The sequence below is a fragment of the Equus asinus genome, chromosome 3 (genome assembly GCF_041296235.1).
Source record: "Equus asinus isolate D_3611 breed Donkey chromosome 3, EquAss-T2T_v2, whole genome shotgun sequence".
Classification (NCBI taxonomy): Eukaryota; Metazoa; Chordata; class Mammalia; order Perissodactyla; family Equidae; genus Equus; species Equus asinus.
In genome coordinates this window covers 23,702,037-23,726,943 of record NC_091792.1, presented here as the reverse complement: position 1 = coordinate 23,726,943, position 24,907 = coordinate 23,702,037, and the positions used below count along the sequence as shown (strand labels likewise).

Here is a 24,907-nt window from a genome sequence, read left to right as displayed (position 1 = left end):
AAAAAGAAAAGAAAATATAACAGGATATTCCCAAGTTTATTGGAGCTGTATTTACCTAGAACAGTTCCTGGCATACTTTAGATTTTTAATAAATGCTTGCTGCATGAATAAAATAATCAGACAGAGGTAGGTTTATATGAAAACTACTTTGCTTGCTGGCCATGTGATCTTGCACAATTTCCTTGAGCAGTATGAACCTGTTTCATTGTCTGAAAATTCAAAATAATAGTGTCTTTTTAAAAGAATTGCTATGATCATTGAATAGAATAGTGTATATTACATAACTAACAGTATGTCAATTAATTTCTTCCTCTTTTATCTAAAGAATCCTAGTTAGTTTTTGGTGTTCCAGGACATTCAACGGTCTGCAGAATGCTGGATTCTATCCTTCAGCTAAGCCAGATATTTTACTTCTCTGATTTATTTATTTATTTATTTATAACTTATAAATAAATAATTTATAATTTATAATAATTTATTAATTATTTCTTTATTTATCTTTGCAAATTGTGTTACTTGTCACCTTCAAAGTGAAGACGAAGTATGGAACTTTTGGTGGTAAGATGGGGCTACATTGACATTTATGCAGATTGTATGTATTTATTTGTCTTAATGTCCATTTCCATAAAATGGCTATGACAAGTTAAGTCTAAAACTTAATTTTTTAGTTAACTTTAAAAGTTAAAATTCATTTAAAATATTGGCCTATTTAGTAAGCACATAAAACGTCTACCCACGCAATATTTATATTCTTAGACAGAACTGGTGACAGAATCACAAGAGAAAATAAACTGCAGAGGAATTTTCCCCTGAAAATCTAACTGGAAGACTATTGAGATCTCTCTGGAGAAATTGACCCTCTTCTATTACCACTAGCATCTACTGAAACACACGTTGTTCTGGGAGGCAGACATATTTGGCAATTTATATAGAAAGACTGCTACAAGAATCCTATTCTCATCATTCTTAATTTTGAGACATTCCTATGTAATGGTTTTTTGCCTGTATGCTTAGAACAGATTGAATATCAAAATCAGACCTACACTGAACACTTAAAATCTCTTCTTGGTGATTTCCTTTCCAGTTTGTATTTCTGGAAGCTGACCTCCAGCTCATGTTTTGTAAGTAGTAACCTCCCTCATCTCTCTTGGATAACCTGATTTTCTGTAAATCATTGCTTAGCCTATATAGATTCACATAGCCTTTTATATATCCTTGGTTGGATGTCTGGTGCCAGTCAAAAATTGTCTACATCTCAAAATTATACACTAATTAACTTATTTTTATCAGTCAACTCATTAATAGTACTGGCTAGATCTAATCTTTGCAGTGATCTTCGAGTATTTCTTAAGTACTGTATATATATCCTTACACACATTAATGAACTGCCTTGGCTGGGAAAGCCATTCTTCAATCTTTTCTTTAGTGCTTATTATGTGCCATGAATTGGCTAGACACTGGAGATACAGAAATAAAGAAGACATTGTTCTTTCCTGAAAATCTTAGCGAGTAACACATTCCTGAAGTCTTTTTATTTTCATTTTTTGATTCCTTAAGTGTTTGAGTGTAAATAACACATCTTCAGACATTCTTGTGACTTTTATCACAAAGACAGGCCATGTACCCTCTAGAAATTGCCTATTAAGTTGGGTATTTACAATAGAAGGAAACAATTTGCATGAATAACCCAGGAACCCAGAAGAACTATACTTTTGGCAAGGTTATCATTCCTTAAATGGTTTATTCTCTTACAGCTGAATTAATCCTAGAAGGTCAGAGGGTTGGGAAAAGATAAAATTAATCCACATTAACTGATAAAATAAGAGCTTAACTTGCTTAATAATGAGACACCGGAACATTTTAACGCCTGTGAACTCACACAGGAAAATTTCAGAGGGCTGCTCTTACCCACCTAATGTTTAAGGCTGCAATAGATTGAAATCAAATGAAAGTCAGTATGTCTTAGAAATCAAACATCTTAACACTTTATGTCATTAATAAAACTGAGTCAATGGCTTTTCTGTTGGCAATATTAGAGTCCTTTTCAAAGTTAAAGAAAAAAAAACAATCCCAAGATGCTAATATTTCTAGAGAGACTGTGGGTATAGTGATGTAGGATTTCTAAAAGTTACTACTGAACAATGATAATTCGCTGAACACAGGCCTACTCATTACCTCAATTACATGCGTTCATGCTCTTGCTTATCTTGCAGCCAAAAAGTTATTTTCACCTTGGGAACCAAAATTTAGGGCTGTACTGTGACACCCTCATCTTTAGATAGAGGTGTTTCAGCTGACTTCTTATCTAGTCCAAAAAAAAGGAGCTCACTGAATAATCCTCTTTACTATTGACAAAACAGTTTGGGAGGTACATTTTTTTCTTTTTATCTTCATCTTTTGCCTCTTATTTGATTATTCTGTACCTTCTGTACCTAAATGACTTCCTATCAGACATTTTTTATTAGATTTCTTAGTAAATACCTCAAATATGTTCTGTTAAACTGAACCAAACATATTTGCTAATTAGTTAGGTTTTGTTGTGATAACAAACAACTCATTTTCACATTAGATTATAATAACTAACATTTGTTGTTTACATAACATGGGGGCCATAGGTCAACTATGTCTCTGCTAAGCTTGACCAGATTCTGCCTGTCTTCTAATCCTGGGACTCTATCTGGGTGTTCTCATGGCAGAGGTTAGGAATACAAGACCTCAAGCCATATTTCACAGTAATATTTAAAACTTGCCTGGATGAGGTCATGGGAAACATCATATTCACTCACATTTCCTCGACCAAAACTTGTCATTTGACTATGCTCAAAATCAATAAAGTTATTCATATATTTTTCCCTCAGGGCAAGTGATATAATGAGTAGGAATGCATGACCCTAATATAGAAAGAGTAACCAGCTGGGATCATTAGTTCGCTCTACCACTCTACCACAATGTCTCCAACCTCATCCTTTCCCTAAATTGCCATCTCGTGGATCATGTTTTTGATCTCCCTATATTGAAGTTAGTAATCCTCCTGAACTCCTCTTTATTCCTCACCAAACACAATTAATTGACCTCCAAGAATTTCATGATGCCACCTTTTCAAGTGTCCTCCACTATCTCGTCATTAGATTGCTACCACCTAAGTTCTAGCTGTCATATCATTTATCACTTGAGTAATTACACTATTTGCTTTCCTAAATTGACTGACTTAAGGTGTTTCTTAAATCTGTTTTCCCACTGAATAAAAAATGTTGTTTCTGAAAATGAATTATGGGATGTTCTTCCTTAATAATTTTTTGTGGATCCCATGACTTAATGGATACAAGCTTTAAACCAGAACAGAATGACCTACTGGGCCTTTTATGACATGGACCCTGCTTAGTGCTCCAGCCAAAGTTTTCAAGGTTACCAGTCTTCCATGCTACGTTTCAGCTAGTTCAGTATTGGTTTCTCAGATCGAACTTTTGCTTTGAGATGTCCTTCTTTCCTTTGTCTACTCAGTTAATGCTTCCTCCGACAAGGTGCTGATATCAACACCATGTCCAGGGATGATTTCAAGGCCACCTGCCTTCACAACACAGGCTGTGTTTTAAGCGGTCTTCTCTGTGGTCTCTTAGCACTCAGTGCATACATCGTGTAGTATTTACACTTTATCCAAATACACGCAGATGTATGTATCCCTCACCAGACTTAAGAATACGAAAGAGACTTTTCATGATATAGTGAGGTGAAAACTCTCCAATTTTGGTTGGTCTTTTGGTACATAAATGTTAGTAAAGACTGTTTGATTTTATTTTTGATGTCACTATTAGCATTTTCATAATATTGGAACTTTTCATAACATGACATTTACAACATTTTGCCAATAGATAATAAAATTTATAATAGCTTTACCTACCCTACTATCTGGAAAATAATTCAACCGTAATCAAACTTTCAGCTATACTTACCTGAGTTGAGGTCCAGATAGAGCTTCCTTTTATGCAATTCTTGTAGTGATGCATCAAGTTATGCAAATATAAAATAAAAGATTTTAATGAAGGAATGTTTATATTTTATAATTTTGTCTATAAGTGAGGTTATATCTAAACAGGTGGATCATTCTCCTAAAATGCAAAAATTGACAAATAACAGCGTGCTACTTTGAAGGGTAAAAAAAGTTGAGTTAAAACTCTTGGCTAACAATTAATCTCGTATGGTCAATCTCATGATTACCAACTATCACACTAACCAGTTTTTTTAAAAAATAACTGCTACACATATGTTATAGAGTTTAATTCCTTTATATTAATTTGATTCAGACATTGTTTGCTTTTGTTGGCAGCAGTCTGCCATGGTCCCTGAGTGTCCTTGTACATCCTTGCTGAATATATCAAATATATCAACTATCTCCTAATGATGAGCAGTTTCAGTAGCTAGTCACATAAGCACTTAAGTAGGTCAAGGAAACTATGTGTGACTATTAGGCAACTCTTTACTCCCTAGGGGAGAGAACTGGCTATTTGCTGCTTCCTACAAAAAGTGCTGAGCCCTTGAACCTAGGCTCTTCCAATGTGGCACAACCCACCTTGTGTAGAGTCTGCATTTGGGACCATCTTGTCTCCCCTTGGGACTCTGGGATTCAAGCTGCATTACCATCTTGATGCTCCTGCTGTTTGTTGTGTTGTGAGTAATAAACTTTTGTGCTGGATCCTTTGAGTTATAGCACTATCAAATTGTGGTAAGCCTACCTGCTTGCTTTTTGTTAGTCATCTTACTACTCTTTGCTATCTTCTCAGGTTGGAGTTCTTCCCTACCAGATTTCCTCTCTATCCAATTAATTGCTTCTCATGTTCAAAGGTAACCATAGTCTCAGTGTATTATGTTTTTCTTATAATTTAACAAAGGAAACCACCCTATACAATATAAAAACATAAGAATTACAATATACACTGCTTTGGTTGCAGTGGCCAATTTGCAGAGCATTTTTAAATTGGATTTATGACATATGGGCTGATGTATTCAAAAGTGTCCTTTTTTGAAAAAATCTTTGTTTTTTTATAATTTGAAGTTGTGCTTCATTATGTCCTTAACAAATGTATTCAATAGAGTCATTGATGTGATTACTCTGATTTTTATCCCTTAGAGCTGACATAATCATTCTAATATACCTATGAAAATGGGACCTCGATCAAATAAGCTTATACATAGTTTTTGAAATAAATTTAGTTTCTTGAGATATCAGTTAATTCTATGAGAGCCTTTGTTTCCGCTGTTCTCAATCTCGTGTTTCTGCTTCTTCCAGATCTGTAAGGCAGCATCTCTATAGGTGTACCACTCAATTGTGTTTTACAATCAAATAAATATTTTACTGCAGGACTTCTTCAAGCCTTTTTATTGGTAAATTCATGGTAAAATTTTAAGTGAATTTTGAAATTCATGGGAAGCACAGTGTATTCTTGGTTTACCAGGAAACCCATCCTCCCTACCTCCAGCAGAAAGAAGGTAAATAGTGACGCTTTGTGAAGAATCGTTTCAAAAGAATGGTGTGACACACTTCTTTGGTGATCCATATTGTAATGTATTATTGCAAATAATTTGTGTTCTGGAGTTCTACATGATATCATGGATTGGTGGAAGGAAGGGTTTCTTAGGTTGTACAAATTTGACAACTTAATTTTTTTTACAATATTTTCAGTCATAACTTTCCTAAATGATCCAATGAAATACTGATGATATATTCTATAGACCTCAACATTAGCATTGATTTTCTTTATCAAATCCCAAATAGTTCTTTACGTGAAATAAGCATAATTTTATTATTGTTGTTATTAATTTTACTGCATTTATTAATATAAAATGTTATACAAATGCTCCATTAAAGGTATTATCTATATCTGTAGGTGGGTAACAGATTCAGAGGATTTAGGAATTGGACAAAGTAACTAATGGAATCCTAGATTCAACCTGGGTCTCTCCGATGAGAAAATTGAAACTATAAACAAACCACACACTGTGTAGAAACTAATGCACATGTTTGGATTAACTACACATAATTATGATTTTAGAAAATGAAAAATAAATTGGTGAGAACTATAGAATTAATACAATTCTCACATAACCTTTCAGTTATGAACCTCTGTTAATTATAACACTAAGCAAATAATAGGATAGATGAGATCCAAGCTGTAGCCAGGATTTTAAAAAGCGTGTGAGTTGTCCAGATATATTATTCTATTGAGTTTTATTCAGTTTATTGCCTGAATGCTTTTCTGCATTTTAATTTCTATTTTAGTGTCTGTGTAAGCCAGTATAATAAGAAATAATTCTGGAAAGTTAAATTTGAGTAATTAAACAATTGGGCAGATCTGGAGCCCAAATCAAATAGCTTTTTAAATATAGCTTGTTACGATCTATAGACCTTTCTTCTTTGTTTGCGTTTTCATTGTGAATGGCCAGGGACATAGAGGTAGCATCTCGGGTACGTGAGGGAATTTGTGCTACCAAGAGGAGACCAAGCGGCCCTCTTTCCCTGGCAGCCACTGTTCCTTATTTTTATCCTGATCATAGTATTTACGATCTGCGTTGTCTGCAGGAAAGGTGTTCCTGAGGGCACTTAAGTTGGCAAATTCAATGAGCATTTTTAAGTGAGCACTACTTAAAATATTTTAAATGAGCATATTTAAAAATGAGTAATAATTAAAACCTTTGTGGCACTGGATTTAGGAACATAAAACTAAAATCCAGTATAAAGATGAACTTGCTTCCTTAGACTGTTACTCTGTCCGATTATCTGCTTTAAGGCATTCCGTTTCTTCCTTTGTAAACCTGGATCATTGTAGAAAGTGAACTGCTTTGCTTCTCCTATAAAGTATTATAAGAACATTAATTTTAAATTAAGCTAAAAAACAAGATCTATATCTGAAAAATGGGATTCAAAGTTTTGGGGAAAAATTATAAAGAAGATTTTAATGAGAAAATATTACTTATCCTAAACAGCACTATGTTAGTAAAATGCTTAAACCGTGTAATTTATAACACTGTGATAATATTAAAATGTGATGAATGAGGGAAAAAATAATCTTTGGGATATTTAGAGGATATCTAATTAGATAAAACAAGCAATTAATTCACTTATAAGGGCATCCTAGGAAGGATAAATTGTTTTATTTTTGTAGATTTCACTGCACCATCCAATTTTGATTTTGCCAATTTTACTTTCCAGCTAAGTTCAGAAATGGCAAGAATGTGTTGCTGCTTACAAATGTCATTTATCTATTTTTTTATTTAGCAATGAATTACCAAGCATCTACTATTTCTGCTCTCCTATGTTCAAGGCATTTGGTATACGAAAGGTAATAAAACACAGCCCATTCTGTCAAGTATTTCAAGTAAGAAAAAATTCAATTAGCTTCTCTGTTAATTGCACGCTTTCTTTGCTGGAAAAGTTGAAGTTTTGTGCCTCTAGCAATTATTTGTCTATGTTACAAGCAGGACTTTAGAATCTTCAGATTTCTTTGTTGATGTTTGTGATTGTGTTTGGAGTATTTTATGTATTGTTCGATAAAGTAAATGTGTAAACATAGATTCAGTCAAGCCTCAAGCAGGACTAAATCATTATAATCTAGTGGAAAAGTTTATTCCCAGTGATGAATTCTAGTATGTTGAAAATGATGAACTTCTGTCATTTCTTTTTGCCATCTAAGACAGAACCTCATGAGCAACTTCAGGTGATTTGGAGAAAAGTTTGACAGCATATGCTACTTAAAAACAATAGCACTTTGTGGATGCCCTAATGATATGTTTCATTTGCTCCAACTTGTCTGACAGCAGATATTTTTTCTCTCCTCTTCTCTACAAACAATTTAAAGTTTAGCTTCTGACTGCATTTTCCTGTGTGAGTCCGGCACACTAATGTATTGGAGTGTTCACCTGTGATCCTCTTTATGATATCTAATCTTGAGCTGTTCTATGATTTCCACTTATTGTGTGTCGAAGGGAAAATGGGGTTAGGCAAAGGAAAAGAAAAGTTAGCAAAATCTCTCATTTCTTGAAAAGTTTCTTGATGACACTACAGCACTAGAGGGTCAGTTCTATTTATAAGCGAGGATTAGTATTAGCTCACTGAACATTTACATTTCAGATGACAAGAAGATACTTTTAAGAGCTGATTTACTATTCTCAGGCCAGTGCTCATGCCAAGTGAGCTAAAGTAACTTCACCAGCTGAGCTAGTAAAAGTACTTAATATACTCATCTCAGAGCTCCACAAGAGTGGCTTTTTGGCTGCAGCCACAGGACCTGCAGCTGTCAGCTTTCTCCACTGTCACCGGTAGATATCACTGCAGTCAATTAGAATTACTACAGAGGGTTTCAGACAGAGACACATGCATCTTTTCGTTCTTGCATAGGCAGCTGCCCAAAGGTCAGTAATCCATGACCGGAGGGAGGAAGACTTGGCAGTGACGCGACTCATGCATTGACTGAACGGCTATAATCGTCTGTCCAAATGTCTTAGTGAGAACACCACGCTGATCTCTCAACACAGTGAAATGAGTTTCCTGTTAAAACTCATGTGATGTATCTTGATATATTTAAACGGGTTAACCCTCCTTACAAAGGCAGCTTTTCTATAATTTGGAAATGGTCAAAGGAAAAATGGGGAAAGGAAAGGAACGTGTGAAGTGTTTATCCTGTAACTATTTCCTAAAATAATAATAACAATAAGCTTGGTGGCAAGTTTCTTCTTCTCAAAGCGTTCTTCAATAATGAAGAACATTTGGAAATGTTTAATATAAATATTAATATTTGCATAAGCACATTAATGTTATAATTTGGTTCAAACAATTCTTTTACTTGAATTTGTGGAAATAATTTACACAGAGTTCACATATAACTAATTCTAGGGAAAAAAGTCAAAATTAAGCATTTGCCTTAATTATCTTCATATTTCATTTGAAAACTCATTAGGTTATTAGCCTGCCTTAGATTGTTTTTTGTATATGCCTTATATGTATTCTTCAGATTTTAGATGACTTCCTGTCCCAGGTGGTCACAGGATGGTACAGCAACTCCAACCATTGTGTTTCTCTTCAGTGAATGAACACTCAAGGCAAACAGTGAGAAAGATCTTCCTCTCACACCTTTTTCTTTGTGGTGAGGAAAATTGGCTCTTAGCTAACATCTGTTGCCAATCTTCCTCTTTTTGCTTGACGAAGATTGTCCCTGAGCTAACATCTGTGCCTGTCTTCCTCCATTTTGTTTTTGGGACACTGCCACAGCACGGCTTGATGAGAGGTGTGTAGGTCTGCGCCTGGGATCTGAACCTGTGAACCAGGGCAGCCAAAGCAGAGGGCGTGAACTTAACTACTATGCCACTGGGCCAGCACCCAATACCTCTCTTTTATTATCAGAAAGAAAATCATTCCTCTTCCTGCTCCATCTCTCTGTGGAAGTCCAGATGGAAAACATGCTGAGGAGTGATCCCCTGGTAAGGAATAAAGAGGAGAAAAATCTTTGCTGGCTAGGGACAAACGATGTCTGCCACACTCACCACAGAAAGAAAGAACATCTTTTTGAATCCTTATATAAATAAGGGGGAAGTGAGAGCCACTCTTTTTGCATCATGTGTGTCCTGGTGATCCTGGAAACTAGAGATGCAGGAATGTCAGCTTTCAAACTTTCCTAGTTAGTGAATGAGTGAAAAATCACACAAAAGAGAAGTCTCCTTGATGTAGGATATTATTACATTTGATTACCTTAATGACAAAACTGTGTCAGTTTAACATGTCTTTAGAAAATGTGGCATAATTTTGAAAAATTGATATTTATGGAGTAAAAACTTTTACTGAATAATTGAACATATTTTTGAATAATTGATATTTCTGGAGTAAAAATTTTATCAATAATAAACAGAGTTGATATGGTTCATTTTTCAGTTGTATAATATTTAGTTTTGTGCAATTCTCAGAAAAAAATAATGAACCTAGGAGTTATGAATACTTATGGAACCTGGGTTAGAAAATAAGGAGATACATTTTAAAAGGGTCTGATTAAGTCTGTTACTAATTTATAGTTAACTGGAAAAAGTATTGTACCGTAAGAAGGGGAAAAAGTATTGTCCTCTCAGACACTTTTTTCCTCTTAAGATTAGGGAAAATGAGTTGGGCTGGTATTTAGCGCCATGACAAATCCATGCTATTTCCTTTCTGTTTTGAATTTTGCTATTTAACGCATTGAAATAGAGAACTGAGAGACTAAAGAAGGGACTTGTTTGAGGAAAAATTGGAGGTAAATCCTGGAGCTTTAAACAAGGACATGTTTCTTGAGAGATTTGCATTGAACTCATGCAAATTCAGAGCTCTGTATAAAGAAGAGTTCAATGGATTGAATATTTTGGAAAAAAGTTACCTTCGTGCTCAAATTTGTTTTTAGTAAATGCAAAAGCATTTTAGAAGAGAAGAGCTCTCTGATAAATATCACTCTCAAAACATAATGCATGCTTTTTTATTGAACTTAATCTTGAATTTCTACATTGACTTCCCATAATATCCTGAATTTTTACGGCAAGCATTTTTCTTGCATAACTGTATATTTCAATATTGTTTTCAAGTTTGATTGTTTTCAGGAAGACTATTGTCATGTAGCTGCTGATTTATTCACTGAATAAGGTGTTTGAAGGAGTGCCCAGTGAAACATCATGTGCAAATAGACCCATAACACATGCATTTGCGAGTGATGGTGATGATGTCAGATTATAACCAATCTACTGTCCTTTTTTCCTTGGAAAATATTTTCTATACTAAATCACTGAAAATGTATTTTCATTATTACAAGTGAGATAATATCACATAATTCACAAATGTTAAGGCAGTCTGTTTAGATAGCATAGAATTTAATGTTTATAAATAAAATTAAGATGAGCAATAAATCTGACTGACTAATAAGGAATTTTAAAAAGCACTTGATTATCTCAAGGCAATGTAGATATGTATTGCTGACTCTATGAAGATAGAAAAGAAACAAAAATAAAGTGTTCCAGGAAATGGTTCCTGTAAAAATAAAGTGTTCCAGGAAATGGTTCCTGTAAATCTTATAAGGGTGCTAGGAATCTATTGAGATGAATTGTATTATTTTTTCTTTTTTGTCTCAATTTTTAAATTCTTTCCAACACAAAGGAAAAAGCAAAATAATTACCTGGTTATTAAGAATATTCAAGAAAAGCTTTGTCCTTTTATCATTTAAAAAATATTTATTGAGTACTGACTATATGCTGGAAATTTTTTTAGGTGCTGGAGGTATCTAGTTCACACTTACTTCTCCTGATGCCTTATCCAAAGAAATTATATCTTTTTGAGTATACTGACTTTGTCATCTCCTATAATTCTCAACACACTATCTAGCACATGTTATTACATGTTCCTTATATGTTCTGTGATACAGAAACTGGACTGGGGCCCCAAAGCAAGTATAGTTTCTAGAAAAGGCCTTTTCAAAAAAGCCCTTGAACAGCATTTCTATCAAAACATATTATGTATGACTTGCAAATTATCTTCTCTTTTTGCAAAACTACATCAAATATCTGCTCTATCAACACAGAGAAGTAGTATGCTGAAACACACATGAAACACACACACAAATAGAATTAGATTTTTAGGGAAATACTTCCTCTCCTCAAAGTTCCCCTTGTCATTAGAATCGATTGCAACAATCCTGGAGCCTTGTGGAACCTAGTGTAGAAGACGAATCCTGGATGGGAGTTAAGAGGGTTGGTCTTAGTCTATGTACTGCCTTTTATTAGGACCTTAGAACATCATTTATGCCTTCCTATGCCTTGATTTTCCTTTGGGAGTTTTTATGCTTACCTTGCTACCTCACTTATCGGTGAAAATTATATTACATATAGATGACAGTCCCCCATAAAATGAAACATTTTTTTTACTCTAAATTTCTTTAATATACATACAAAATCCAGTTAGATATCTTTTGTTCTTTAATAAGGTGTTCATTTACTTTAAGATTGATCCCTGCGTTTAATATACTACACCGAAAACATTTAATCTAAGCTAATATTTTAATTTAGTATTAAAATATCATCATCTCATAGCAAATAAAATAGAAGAGGAGCCATTTTACAGCAATTTTTACTCTACGTATTGTCTTTTTTATTTAATCATTCAGATTAACCTGCACAAAATTGAATATTCTTATTCTCAATTCTATTGCCTTTTTTGATTTCCCAGGTATTTTCAAAAATTGATAATGAAGTATTGCTAACAATAGGGACTATTTTGTTATAGTCTGACAGGAGGAAATATAGTTCATTCCATAAACCAAAGACATTATGTTTATTATTAAGACCAAAGCATATTTCTTCCCTCGAATTAAATACTCTTCTCTTTTAGTTAAAAATCGTAAATTTAGAAATACAGGGCCTCATCTGTGTTATACATTTAATAATACTAGAAATACAAATTTATGAGTCAATATCCTGAATCATTACAAAATATGTTTAACACAATTGCAATTGAATGCATTCACAGTTCTACACGAAAAGTGTTCGCAGAGATCATTTGATAACATTTTTGATCACTTTGATATAATATGAAGTATGTAGAGCATGAGATATATGTTAAGCACTAGGCATTTGTTTCACCAAGTTTGTTTGTTTCTGCATTTCTTCTTAGGAGCATGAGGAAGTGCAGAAATGTTATAGCAAGTGAGGTTCTCTGAGCTCAGTGTTCTTTGTTCCAGTCAAGGCTCTTTTGGTTACAGAGCATGGAGACTCTGAGCTACTTAAGAAAAGGAGGGTGGAGTATTAGCATTGTGAGGGCTTCAGTGTGCAGAGAGCTCCCAGAATTGGAGGACAGGATATGAGGAGCCAGCCGGTCTGAATGGTGGACCTGAGACCATGAAATGTAAGCAGGTGAGGCTGCTTTTCCATCTGTCTCTCGCAGTTCTCCCTGCTTCTTCCTGTACATTTTCTCCTGTGAGGAAGGAGTGGAGGAGACAATCTTCTCTTTCCGTGGAACCCCATTTCTCAGGTTACTGCACTTTCTACACACGCTTTGAATCTGCACGGTCTTTCAATTTCAGTGCCAATAACTAACTTGTGAAGACTTTTAGCTCCTCAGAGGACTGTGATTAGTCTAGCCTGGAAGCTCGCTAAATGTAATTTGTTTGTCTGGATTTTGGTGGTCTCAGGGAGGGAAGAGCCTAGCCTGGGGTTGGGGATGGACCTCAGGAAGGAAGCTGTGAGTAGTTGACACCTTAAAACGAAGTCTAATGTAGGTTTTAGTGTAGACAATTATAATTTAAAAATTTTGTAGCCATAGAATTATTTATAGAAAATTAAAAGTCTTTGAAAATTTGTGAGCTCTGCAGCCTGGAACACATGGATTAAGATTCCTTCCTTTCCTCTCCTGAATGGCAGAAGCATTGACAGTTATTGAATCTGCCCATTGCTGTTTCTTTATTTTCAAAATTGGCATCCTGGGTGGGTTCTATTGACTACACTTCATAGCATCTCTTCTAAAGAAGCTTCCCTGGCAGGAGGCTGTCAAAGTGGTTGCTCTGTGTACACTGTGACTTGGTTCTTGTGACGATGGTGTTGGTTGACTGGACAGAATGGAGGCCTGAATAAAGCCCAGCCACCCGACTGAAAACTTCTCAGATCCTCTTACCACTACGAGGTGGAGGTAGCTGCTTGGGCTCCTAGGCCAGGGTTCCTGAAGATTGTCACTTCCCATGAAGCTCTACTCTATTAATCTTCCTTGTAATCAATGGGCTCTGTATTCTTATTGCAGTGAAACCTCTGTATTGTGTGAGTTTTTAATTGCAGTGGAAATAATTGTAACTAGAAAAATGAAGAAAGTTATCGCAATAAAGACTAATGCATTTTGAGCACTAATTCTGTGCCACACAGTGTTCTAAATACAGTATACATAATTCGCTTAATCCTCACCATAATCGTAAAACATAGGAGCTATAATTATTTCCATTTTTACAAGTGAAGACCCTAAAGCACTGAGTTGAGCAGTATGCTAAAATTGATGAGCTTAAAAGCATTTGAACTTGATTTTGAACCTGGCTAGTCTGATTCCAAAGATCATGTTATTAACTGCAAAGAACCACATAATGAGAAGTGGTTTGAGCCTCATAACAAGGTCATGGTTTCCGTAAGCATTAATGTAATCTCCATTTTCAGGTGAGGAGTGACTATCATTGTGTCTGCATGCAGATGAGGGAACTGAGGCTCCAAGAGTTTAAGGAGCTTACCTAAGTTCACACACTATATAGTTTCAAAGAGAGAGTGTGAATTCAAGCAGAGTCTAGCTCTATATTATGTGCTTTAAAAATAGCATCTTTAGTTACAATGCAAAATACAAAAGCAATCACTGCTGAGGGCATTTGTTTATTGAGATTTAGTTTTAGGTGTAATTGTCTTTTGCAGCCCATATCTTCAACATAAAAATTTGATAATGTGTGTCATAAAAATTATATTTCTTTGATGATGCCTGCTTTCTAATAAGAAGCTAATATAGATAATAAAAATGTGAGATATTTAGAGTCATAAAAAACTCAAAATTTTATTTTATTCACTGTGTGACTATAGCCAAATCACTTAACTATTCTGATCCAAGTACTGATAGATTATTATTACCTGAACAGTTTCCAGGCACAGTTCGAGGCAGGTTGGATTTCAGTGGCTCAGTAGACTGTGAATTGTTTTACTCTCCTAGCACCCAGGGACCAAAGTGTGCTACTGTAAGTAGGGTTCCCATAATTTGGAATCAGGGCATAGAGAAGAATTTGAGCCTTAAACATACCCTTTAGCCATTTGGTAATTTTGCTTAGGATCTGTTAAGTTATGATTTTCAGGGTGTATTGATGACTCATTACTGATATATTCTTCGAATGTAAATTAAGCACGGCAATGTGAATACCTAACACTACTGAACCGGATACTTAAAAGTAGCTAAAATGGTAAATTTTGCTATTTATATTTTATCACAATAAAAATAAAAAGAAAAACATAAATTAAAATTTAGTATATGTTGAAATAACTCAAATCTGCATAGATATATTCTTTATATTTGCATTGCAGTATTTGCAGTACTACTCACATTGATTATAATTGTGTATATGTGTTCCACAATATTCAATTTAGTAACTGAGAAATTCAGTTTAGTAATTTAGAAATATACTTACAAGTGAGCAAATAACTTAATCCCTATAGTTATTAAGCAAACTGAGATCATTTATGTCAATTAATATTTCCCACAATTGTATAGTTTTCCCTAAGTAAAGGATGACCATAGAATTTGTTGTCATTACTGGGACAATCTTGAAAGTGAATGGGAGACAGAAAACAATCAGACCAAGGCAGCATCATAAACTGTAAGTATCCTGGGCAACCTGAACCTAGAGTCACCATGTGCCACACAGAAGCCCAGATTGTTTATGTGCTAAGTTAAGGGAAGGAAAAAAAGAAATAATTAGCATTTATTTTCTCTGAATTTTCAACTAACTAGATTTTATTACTTCTGTTCTCTTCCAAAGCAATCATTTTTTTGATAGGAAGCTAGTAAATTGTGAATTAGTTTCCATATTAAAACTTTTCCATTTGGTAGTACAGGTAAGTAAATGAAAAATAAAAATAATTAAAACATGGAAATTATAAAAATACTTTGTACTTCCATTATGTTATCAGAAGTGTTATAAGCTACATTTTATCAAAGAAGAACTAAAAATCATGATAATTAAAATGGTTTTTTATCTCTAATTAGAAATAATACAACAGACTACATCCACTCTATTGGATTTGCCTTTTGAAACTGTAAAATGTTATACAATTAAAATTATTAAGAAGTATATCAAATAAAACTCAAATATTTTTTCAACCTAACCCCAAATTCCTTTCCCATTATAAGAATTAATGTTACTATTAATGTGTCACAATCAATTGATATAGCAGAGCAATATAGTTATTTTTCAGTAGGCTGTATATAATTTATTTCTCGTGGAAACACCAGAAGGACATTCTGATGAAGTTGTTAATCAAAAATGATACAACATAAAATATCTAGAGAAATAACTCATCAAAATTTGTAGAGAATTATTGAGGCACATAATTCTGGAAAGAAATATCTAATATTTGTTTGTCACTTAGCCACTGCTATAAACAACTTAGTTCAATTAAAGTCCATCAACTGATTAATATATAGAAAAAATTAATAAAATATTAGATTATGCTTATGTTGATATTGGTATTATGATCTAAGTTTTCAAGATTGATATATTGACATTCCAACATATTTGTGTGTGTATGTGTGAGGAAGATTGGCCCTGAGCTAACATCTATGCCCATCTTCCTCTATTTTGTATGTGAGATGCCACCACAGCATGGCTTGGTGAGTGGTGTAGGTCTGTACCCAGGATCCAAACCTGCAAACCCTGGCTGCCAAAGCAGAGCTCACCCAGCTTAACCACTATGCCACTGGGCTGAACCCCAACAGATTTTTTAAATTACATACTTAGGGGATTTTAGGGAATTCAAATTTTAATAGATCTTATTAATTTAATAGGTAAAAAGTAAACAGAAGGACAATTTATTTTTTAGGTTTAAAAAACAGTATTGGATATACCAACATTTCTTAATGACAGTGACAGCTAATACTTTAACATCACACTAAAATCATAAATCAATTAATGTATGAGCTACAAGTTTATTTTAATATATAATCACAAAGTCTTGGTATGGATAATCATAATGGACCACGATAACATAAAAAGCAGAAAACAGCCAGGATATTCTTAAATTGCTCCTTCAATTAAAAATAAACCTACATATAATGATCAATAAATTAGAAGAAAAAATATTTAGTTACTATAATTTCCAATTTTTCAGATAGAGATAAATTTTGCTATGTTGTGTTCCAAGCTCTAGAGTTCAGTTATATTCTATTATGAATGATAATTTCTAGGTAAAAACTTGTATGAATAAAACTTCTGTGAATAGTAAGATTTTAAGGGGTGTTAATATGAGTAAATATATTGGAATGCAAGATTACAATGAGGAAGGGAAGTGTGCCATGAAAATGTGTAGACTAAAATAATTTCTGGTAGAGGAAACATAAGTGTAAATGCTGTGAGAACAGAACAACCTAATTGTTTTCTAAAGAAACAGGAAGGCCAGAGGGAGAATACCCACTGTTAGTCAGGAGGGGTGACTTGTCTTGTGACTTTAAGTAATCCTTTCAAGTCGCTGAGCTTCTGTTTCCTTAACTGCATGGTCGAGGCAGAAATCTGCCTTAACTGCCTTGGGGTTGTGAAGTGGTAATGTTTGTCAATGCATATGGAAAATTGTAAAGGGCTACAAAAAGGTAAATTATTGTTTGGGAACTATTTTACAGTATGATATAACTCAAACAGTCTGAACCCCTGTGCCTGGTGGATGTCACACACATTGGGGATGTTTACTTGGTGAAGTGAGTAGCAGTTAAAATGATTTAATTTATTCCATAGTTTAAAAGACATTTAATCATTTCCACTCCTTTCAACTTTCTTTTCTGAGTCTCAGCTTACTTATCAATAAAAGGGAGTAAGAAAGCCTAATTTGTAAGTTTTTGGTAAAAAGTAGTTAACATACTATATATAAAGTATTTAGCAGCGTGCCTAAGATATATTAATTACCAAGTAATCAGCAACTTTAATAGCTATATTTGTCTATTTATGTTAATTATGATCACGAGATGTACCAAAATATGATATCTAATCTCATATAAATTCATATATAAAGTTCTCAGTCACTGATGGAGAACATATAATTGTACTATAAAGCAATCATAGATAACAAAATAAATTAAATATACCAACTATATTTGAAAGTCAATAATTTCATTAAATAATGAAGAAAGTTTTGCAATAGTAGAGGCACTGAACTCATAACACATTCACGTTTTTAAGAATGTTATGTTTTGATTAACCAAAATAATTAAATACACACACCATTGGCTTTTAATTAAAAAAGGCAATCATGTTATTTCATAGACCTCTTGAATCAAAATAAGCATGGTAGTTTTATTTTTCCAACGATATTGTCTAAAAACAAAATATTTCAACAATTAGAAGCATAGTATGTGTTTCTGCAAAGGATACACAAACATGGAATTATAAAATTTGAGGAATATGTGTTTAGCAGCTAATCTATACTAAGGTTTATGGATACAATGGCGAAACAAAATTCTTTTCACCATTAATATCACCTTCTAATCTGGGGAGAATTGCCACAGACACATAGTTATAATGTAATGTAGTAAGCTAAGTGAAAGTAAGGTGTACAGGCTGTGATGCGGGAATAATTAAGGAAGACATTTTGAATGAGGGAACTATAAACGAAGACTTCAAGGTCTAGTATCCAGCCAGTCAAGGCCAGGAGGATTTGAGTGTTGGAGACAGAAGGGCAATACATTAGCAAAACCATTACCCCGAGATATGAGGAAATGTTTGGAGATGACGTGAGTGTTCACTTTCCTGATGATGGCGATTACTCCGTGATTATACATGTATCAAAACTTACCCAACAGTGCATGTTAATTCTGTGCAGTTAATTATACATCAATTATATCTCAATAAAGCTGTAACGTTTTTAAAACTGTCTAACAATGGATAGGAAATGAGAATGTGGGTAAGTAATAGGGAGTCAACCTATAATATCTGTTTTTTATTATACAGAAAATTGGATTTTTTATTAAAAATATCATTTCTAAAATATGTACAATGGTCCAGCTTATGCTGCAACATAACTCACTATAACTTTTGAAGAACAAATAATCCACAGGCTTCTCACATATCTGAAACATATACAAAGACTCAAAGACTTTAAATTCATTTTTTAACTTTTAATTTTGAAGTAATTTTAGATTTACAAAAGAATATCAAAGTTAGTAGAGAGATTTCCTGTATACGTTTCGTTCAGTTTCTCCTAATATTAACATTTTATATAACCACGGCACATTTGTCAAAACTAAGAGATTAGCATTAGGATTTTATTGTTGACTAAACTACACACTTTATCTGAATTTCAGCAGTTTTTTTTTTTAAAGATTTTACTTTTTCCTTTTTCTCCCCAAAGCCCCCAGTACATAGTTGTGTATTCTTCTTTGTGGGTTCCTCTAGTTGTGGCATGTGGGACGCTGCCTCAGCGTGGTCTGACGAGCAGTGCCATGTCCGCGCCCAGGATTCGAACCGACGAAACACTGGGCCACCTGCAGCAGAGCGCGCGAACTTAACCACTCGGCCACAGGGCCAGCCCCAAGAATTTCAGCAGTTTTTCCACTAATATTTTTTTTCCTGTTCCGTGACTCAGTCTGGGGCACCACATCAAGTTCAGAAATCGTGATTCCTTTGCACCTCCAATCTGTGATGGTTTCTCAGTGTTTCCTTGTCTTGCATGACTTGGAAACTGAAGGGTGCTGTTCAGGAACTTTGTAGAATTTTGTAGAGTGTCCCACAACTTTGGTTGTCTTTAAGTTTTCTCATCATTCAATTGGGGTTGCAAATTTAGGGGAAGAATACCACAGAGGTGAATTATCATTTTCAGCATTTCATATCAAGGGGAACGTGATATCATCATGGTTTTCTACTGGTGATGTTGACCTTGATCACTTGGATGATGTGATATCTGCCAGGTTTCTACACAGTAAATCCCCTCAGAAGTGTAGGTCAGCTCCTTTATTCACTCCCTTCAGTGTGGTTATATCATTTATTTGTAGTGTAATTAAATTCATTCTTATACAGTCTGCGTTCCGTGTTGACTCTGTGGGTTTTGACAGACGCATAGCTATGCATCCACCACACAGTGCTGCACAGAACAACTCTATTATCCTCAAATGCTTCTGTTGCTGCACCTTGTAGACAACCTCTCCCTCCACCCTCCCAACCCCCTACCCAACAACCATTGATCTATTTTTCTATCTGGATTGTTTTGCTTATTCCAGAATCTCATATAAGTGAAATCACACAATATGTAGCCTTTGGGAGCTGGCCTCTTTCATTAACAAAATGCATTTAAGATTTATTCACATTGTTGCATGAATCAATAGTTTATTCTTTTTTATTGCTGAGTAGCATTCAATTATATGGATGTTATCCAGTTTGTTTATCCATTCATCTGTTGAAGTATATTTGGGTTGTCTCCAGGTTTTAGTGATTATAAATAAAACTGGCATAAATAAAACCACTGTGCACAGATTTTGTGTCAACATAGGTTTCCAATTCACATGAGAAACCCTAAAAATAGGATTGCTGAGTCATATGGTAAGTGTTCAATTCAGTTTTGTGCAGTTCTTTTTTCTTCCAAACTCTTTTCTATTGAAATAAAATTTACATAAAAAATATGTATTGTGTGGAGTTCAATAAGTTTTGAAAATCCATTTCTTCCTGTAACGAATACCCAAATCAAGATTAGAACATTTCAATTATCCCAGAAAGTTCCTTCATGTTTCTCTCCAGTCAACCCCCACCACCACACATGAATAGAGTCAAGCATTGTTCTGGTTTTTTTCTCCATAGATTAGGTTAATTTATTTATAACTTCATCACACAAATGAAAAAATACAATATGTACTCTTTCGTGTTTTACTTTTGCTGAACATCATGTTTTGGACGTTGATTCATTTCTTTTTATTGTTGATTATTTTTCCATAATTTAATAAGTGAATTTATCACATTCTGTTTATCCGTTCAATTGTTTATGGACATTTTGGGGTTTTTTTCCCCAGTTTTTTTTGTTGAATGAATAAAGATAAAATTAACAGTAATTGTATACGTATTTTTGTAGATAAACATTTCACTTCTTTTGGGTAAATTCATAAAAGTGGGATCACTTGGTCACAGGTAGGTATATTTTTACTTTGTAACTGTCAAAAATAGTTTTTAAAGTACTTGAATCATTTTACATACCCACTAGTATTGTATTAGAGTTCCAATTGCTACACATGCCAACTAATATTGATGTTGTCTTTTAATTTTTGCTACCCTAGAGGGTGTGACATAGGGTCTCATTATGCATTCAGTTTGCAGTTTTCTGATGAGTATATGCTTTGAACACCTTTTCATTTCTTTACTGAATGGTCACACATCTGTTTTGTATCTGCTCAAGTGTTTGCTCATTTTAAAATTGCAAAGTTTGTCCTTTGCTATTTATTAATAAGAGTTCTTTATGTAGTTTTTAATAAAAGTTCTTTGTTAGAAATACGTATTAGGAATATTTGCAGTTATTGGTTTTCTCTTTCATTTTCTTAATGGGTTATCTTTATGGATAGAGCATTTTTAATGTTGATGATGTCCAATTAAATCTTTTCTCCTTTTAGATAAGCTCAGTTTGTGTTCTATCTAAGAAATTTGGATACATACTGACGCAGCTTATGAACGTATTCTACTAGCTTTTATTCTAGAAGTTTTTAGTTTTAGGTTTTACATTTAAGACCCATCTTGTTGAACTTACATGTGGTTACCAACTGCATTCACTTACCCCTAGTTTTTTTTTTGTTATTGTTCGTTCCTTACAATGTGAACTATCATTTGCAAATCAACAGAGTTGCATTTATTTTTTTCAATCTTTATGAATCATCTTTCTTTTATTGTATTTTTGCACAGGCAAAGTCCTCGAGGAGCATGCTGAAGTGACAAGAGTGCCTTTCTTAGGGGAAATACATTCAATATTTCACTGTTAATGAAGAGAAAGTCCTCTTCTACTTCTGATTTGCTGAGAGGTTTTATTCAGAAGACATATTTAATTCTGGCAAGTGGAAAGTGTTTTTTCTTCATATGTGTAGACGATGCATCTTTTTCCTTGAGTTTTTAAATACGGTGATTTACATCAATCGATTTTCAAATATTAAACCAACCTTTTATTCCTGGGTTTAAACCCCGTAGTAATGTTGTATTAATTTTTTTGTATTACTGGATTCACTTTGCAATATTTCTTGAGAATTTTACACTTAAATTCATGAAGGATATTGATCTGTAATTTTCTTTTTTAGCAATGTCTTTGGAAAGTTTTGACAACAGGATTAAGTGAGTATTTTCTTCTAGTTGATCATTGAGTTTGTTTAAATATTTGAAAGAATTTACTAGTAAAGTTATCTGAGCTTTCGTGTAGAAAGATTTTTAATTATGAGTTCATTTTTTAAAAAAAGATATAGGCATATTCAAATTTCTATTTCCTCTTCTGATACTTTTGGCAAATTATGCTTTTTAAGGAATTGCCCCTTTCTTCTAATTTCCAAAATATCAACATAACCAAATTCATATTTGTTATTATACATTTAAATTTATGGACTATGTAGTAATTATCCTTCTTTTATTTCTGCTGTTGAAATATTATTTTTCATGATCAGTCTTGCTATATGTCTATCAATTCTGTTAATCATTTTAAAGAACTAACTTCTATCATTGATTTTTTTGTTTGTTTTCCATTTCATTGATTTTTGCTGTTATTTCATGTCTTTGTCCTGAATAATTTGTTTAATTTGTACTTTCATCTTCCTTAATATAGTCTTTTAACATCTTTAATTTGCTCTACTAGCTTCTTACATTGAAACCTTAGCTCACAGATTTTAAACCTTCCTTTATAATAGAAGCATTTAAAGCTGTACATTTTCCTAAATGCATAGATTTAGTTTTGTCCCCTAATATTTTTGATATATTGTACTTTAGCTTTCATTTAGGTGGAAATATTTTCTATTTTCCCTTGTGACTTATTATTTAACCAATAGGCTATTTAGGATTATATTGCTTACAAATATTTGGGGAAATAACTTGGTATCTTTATGATTTCTAATTTAGTTTTGTTGGAATCATAGTAGATACCCTGTATGATTTTAATACTTTGAGATTTACTTTGTTTTATGGCCTGGGATTTCTTATAGCTGTATAGTGTTCTATAAATATTAATGAGATTAATTTACTAGATTATTTATTTAATTAGATTATTTAAATATTTAATAGATTAAGTTGATTGTGTTTTCCAAATCTTCTACATCATTATATTTTTGTCTACTTGCCTTATCAATTACTAAGAAATGGATATTAAATGCTCCACTATGATTGGAGAATTATCCTTTTAAATTTTAGTGCTGTCAATTTTGCTTCCGTGCATTTTGAAGCTCTCTTATTTAGTACATATTTAGGGATATTCAGTTGACTATTTTATCTTTATGAAGTGACCCTCTTTAGCTAGGGTAATACTCCTTCTCCTGAAGTCTAGTTTGTATGATGCTAATGGAGCCACATCAACTTTTTGAGTTTAGATTTTGCATGCTAGCTCTTTTCCCATAATTTTACTTTTAACCTTTCTATGTTTATATTTATAATTTAAATTTAAAATGTAACACTTGGAAACATGTGGTTGTATATTCTTTTTATTCTGACAATTTTTGTCTTCCCTTTTAATTGGAGTGTATGGACCATTTTCATATAATTTAATTTAGTTTTTGTGTTTAAACTCCATCTATTCTTTCTACATATTTTCTATTTATTCTCTCTGTTTTGTATTCCTTTTTTCTTTCTTTTCTGCCATTGCTTGGGTTAATTAAAGACTTTAATTTTCGGTGCCGGCTGTGAGGCAAAGTGGTTAAGTTCGCATGCTCTGCTTTGGCGGCCCAGGATTTCACCAGTTCAGATCCTGGGCACGGACACGGCATCACTCATCAGGCCATGATGAGGCGGCATCCCACATGCCACAGCTAGAAGGACCCACAACTAAAAAATATACCGCTATGTACTAGGGGGATTTGGGGAGGAAAAGCAATTAAAAAAAGATTGGCAACAGTTGTTAGCTCAGGTGGCAATCTTTATTAAAAATAGACTTTTAGTTTTCAAGTTTGTCATTCTACTTTCCTGACTTCCTTTTATTGTGCTTTATTTTGTTTTATTGTTTGCTCTCAGAAGAATGAGAAATATAGCTGTAGTTCCAAGCAGTTTGCAGTTATAAGTGTAAGATTGGTGTATTATGATGAATAATGGCCCCCAAAGATATCCAGGTCCAAAGCATTGGAACCTGTGAACATTACCTTATATGGCAAAACTGTAGGCAAACAGCAGACAAGACTGACTATGCAGATATGGTTGTTAAAGATCTTGTGATGGGGAGACTATCCTGCATTTCCCAGTGGATCCATATTGGAGGGAGACAGAGAGACATTTGACAACAGAAAACAGTATAAATACTACCATGCTGGCTCCAGAAGGTAGAAAAGACAAGGAAACAGGTTCTCCCCTCGGGCCTCCAGAGAGAGTGCAGCCCTACTGGCACTTTGATTTCAGCCCAGGAAAACCTATTCAGGCTTCTGACCTATAAAGCTACAAGAGAATAAATGTGTGTTAAGTCACCAAATTTGTGGTAATTTGTTACAGCAGACATAAGAAACAATTGGATGGGACCTTATATTTGGAATGTGACCAAATATAATAGAGTGTTAAGCTTTCCAGGGTTTAGCAGCATCAAGATATGAAATTAAAATGGAATTTTGATTAATCATTTCTTATCTTGAGAGGTCAACTTAGATTTTTGGTGCCAATGTAAAGATATGAAATCATCAAAATGAATCAAATACATGAGAAGTACAAAGGATTTGATAAGGCAGAAAGAATGTGTCCATTGCATTTTATAATTATATTTTATTAAAAAAAGTTAACTTTAGAAGACAAAGGTGATGTATTATGTCAAAACAATGACCCATTCTCTTAAACTCACTACACCGACAATTTTTATAATGTCGAATATTAGTCTTCGTCATCTGCTCTCTAACCAAATTAGTCTTAATATTCCGGACTTGTATACTGACAGAACTAGGAAGGTTCTTGGCCAATGTCCTCATCTGAGAGATGAGGAAATGGGGACCTGAAGATTTTAAATTGATCAC

The 24,907-nt window shown here is 33.7% G+C and overlaps 1 long non-coding RNA gene across 1 annotated transcript; it reads left to right on the top strand.

Moving 5' to 3' along the window:
- Nucleotides 1-5,379: 5,379 nt before the first annotated feature.
- On the top strand, nt 5,380-21,777 carry LOC139044777 (uncharacterized). Its single transcript, XR_011501922.1, has 3 exons — nt 5,380-5,484; nt 7,271-7,370; nt 21,639-21,777. It is a non-coding gene; the product is annotated as an uncharacterized lncRNA (long non-coding RNA).
- Nucleotides 21,778-24,907: the final 3,130 nt, after the last annotated feature.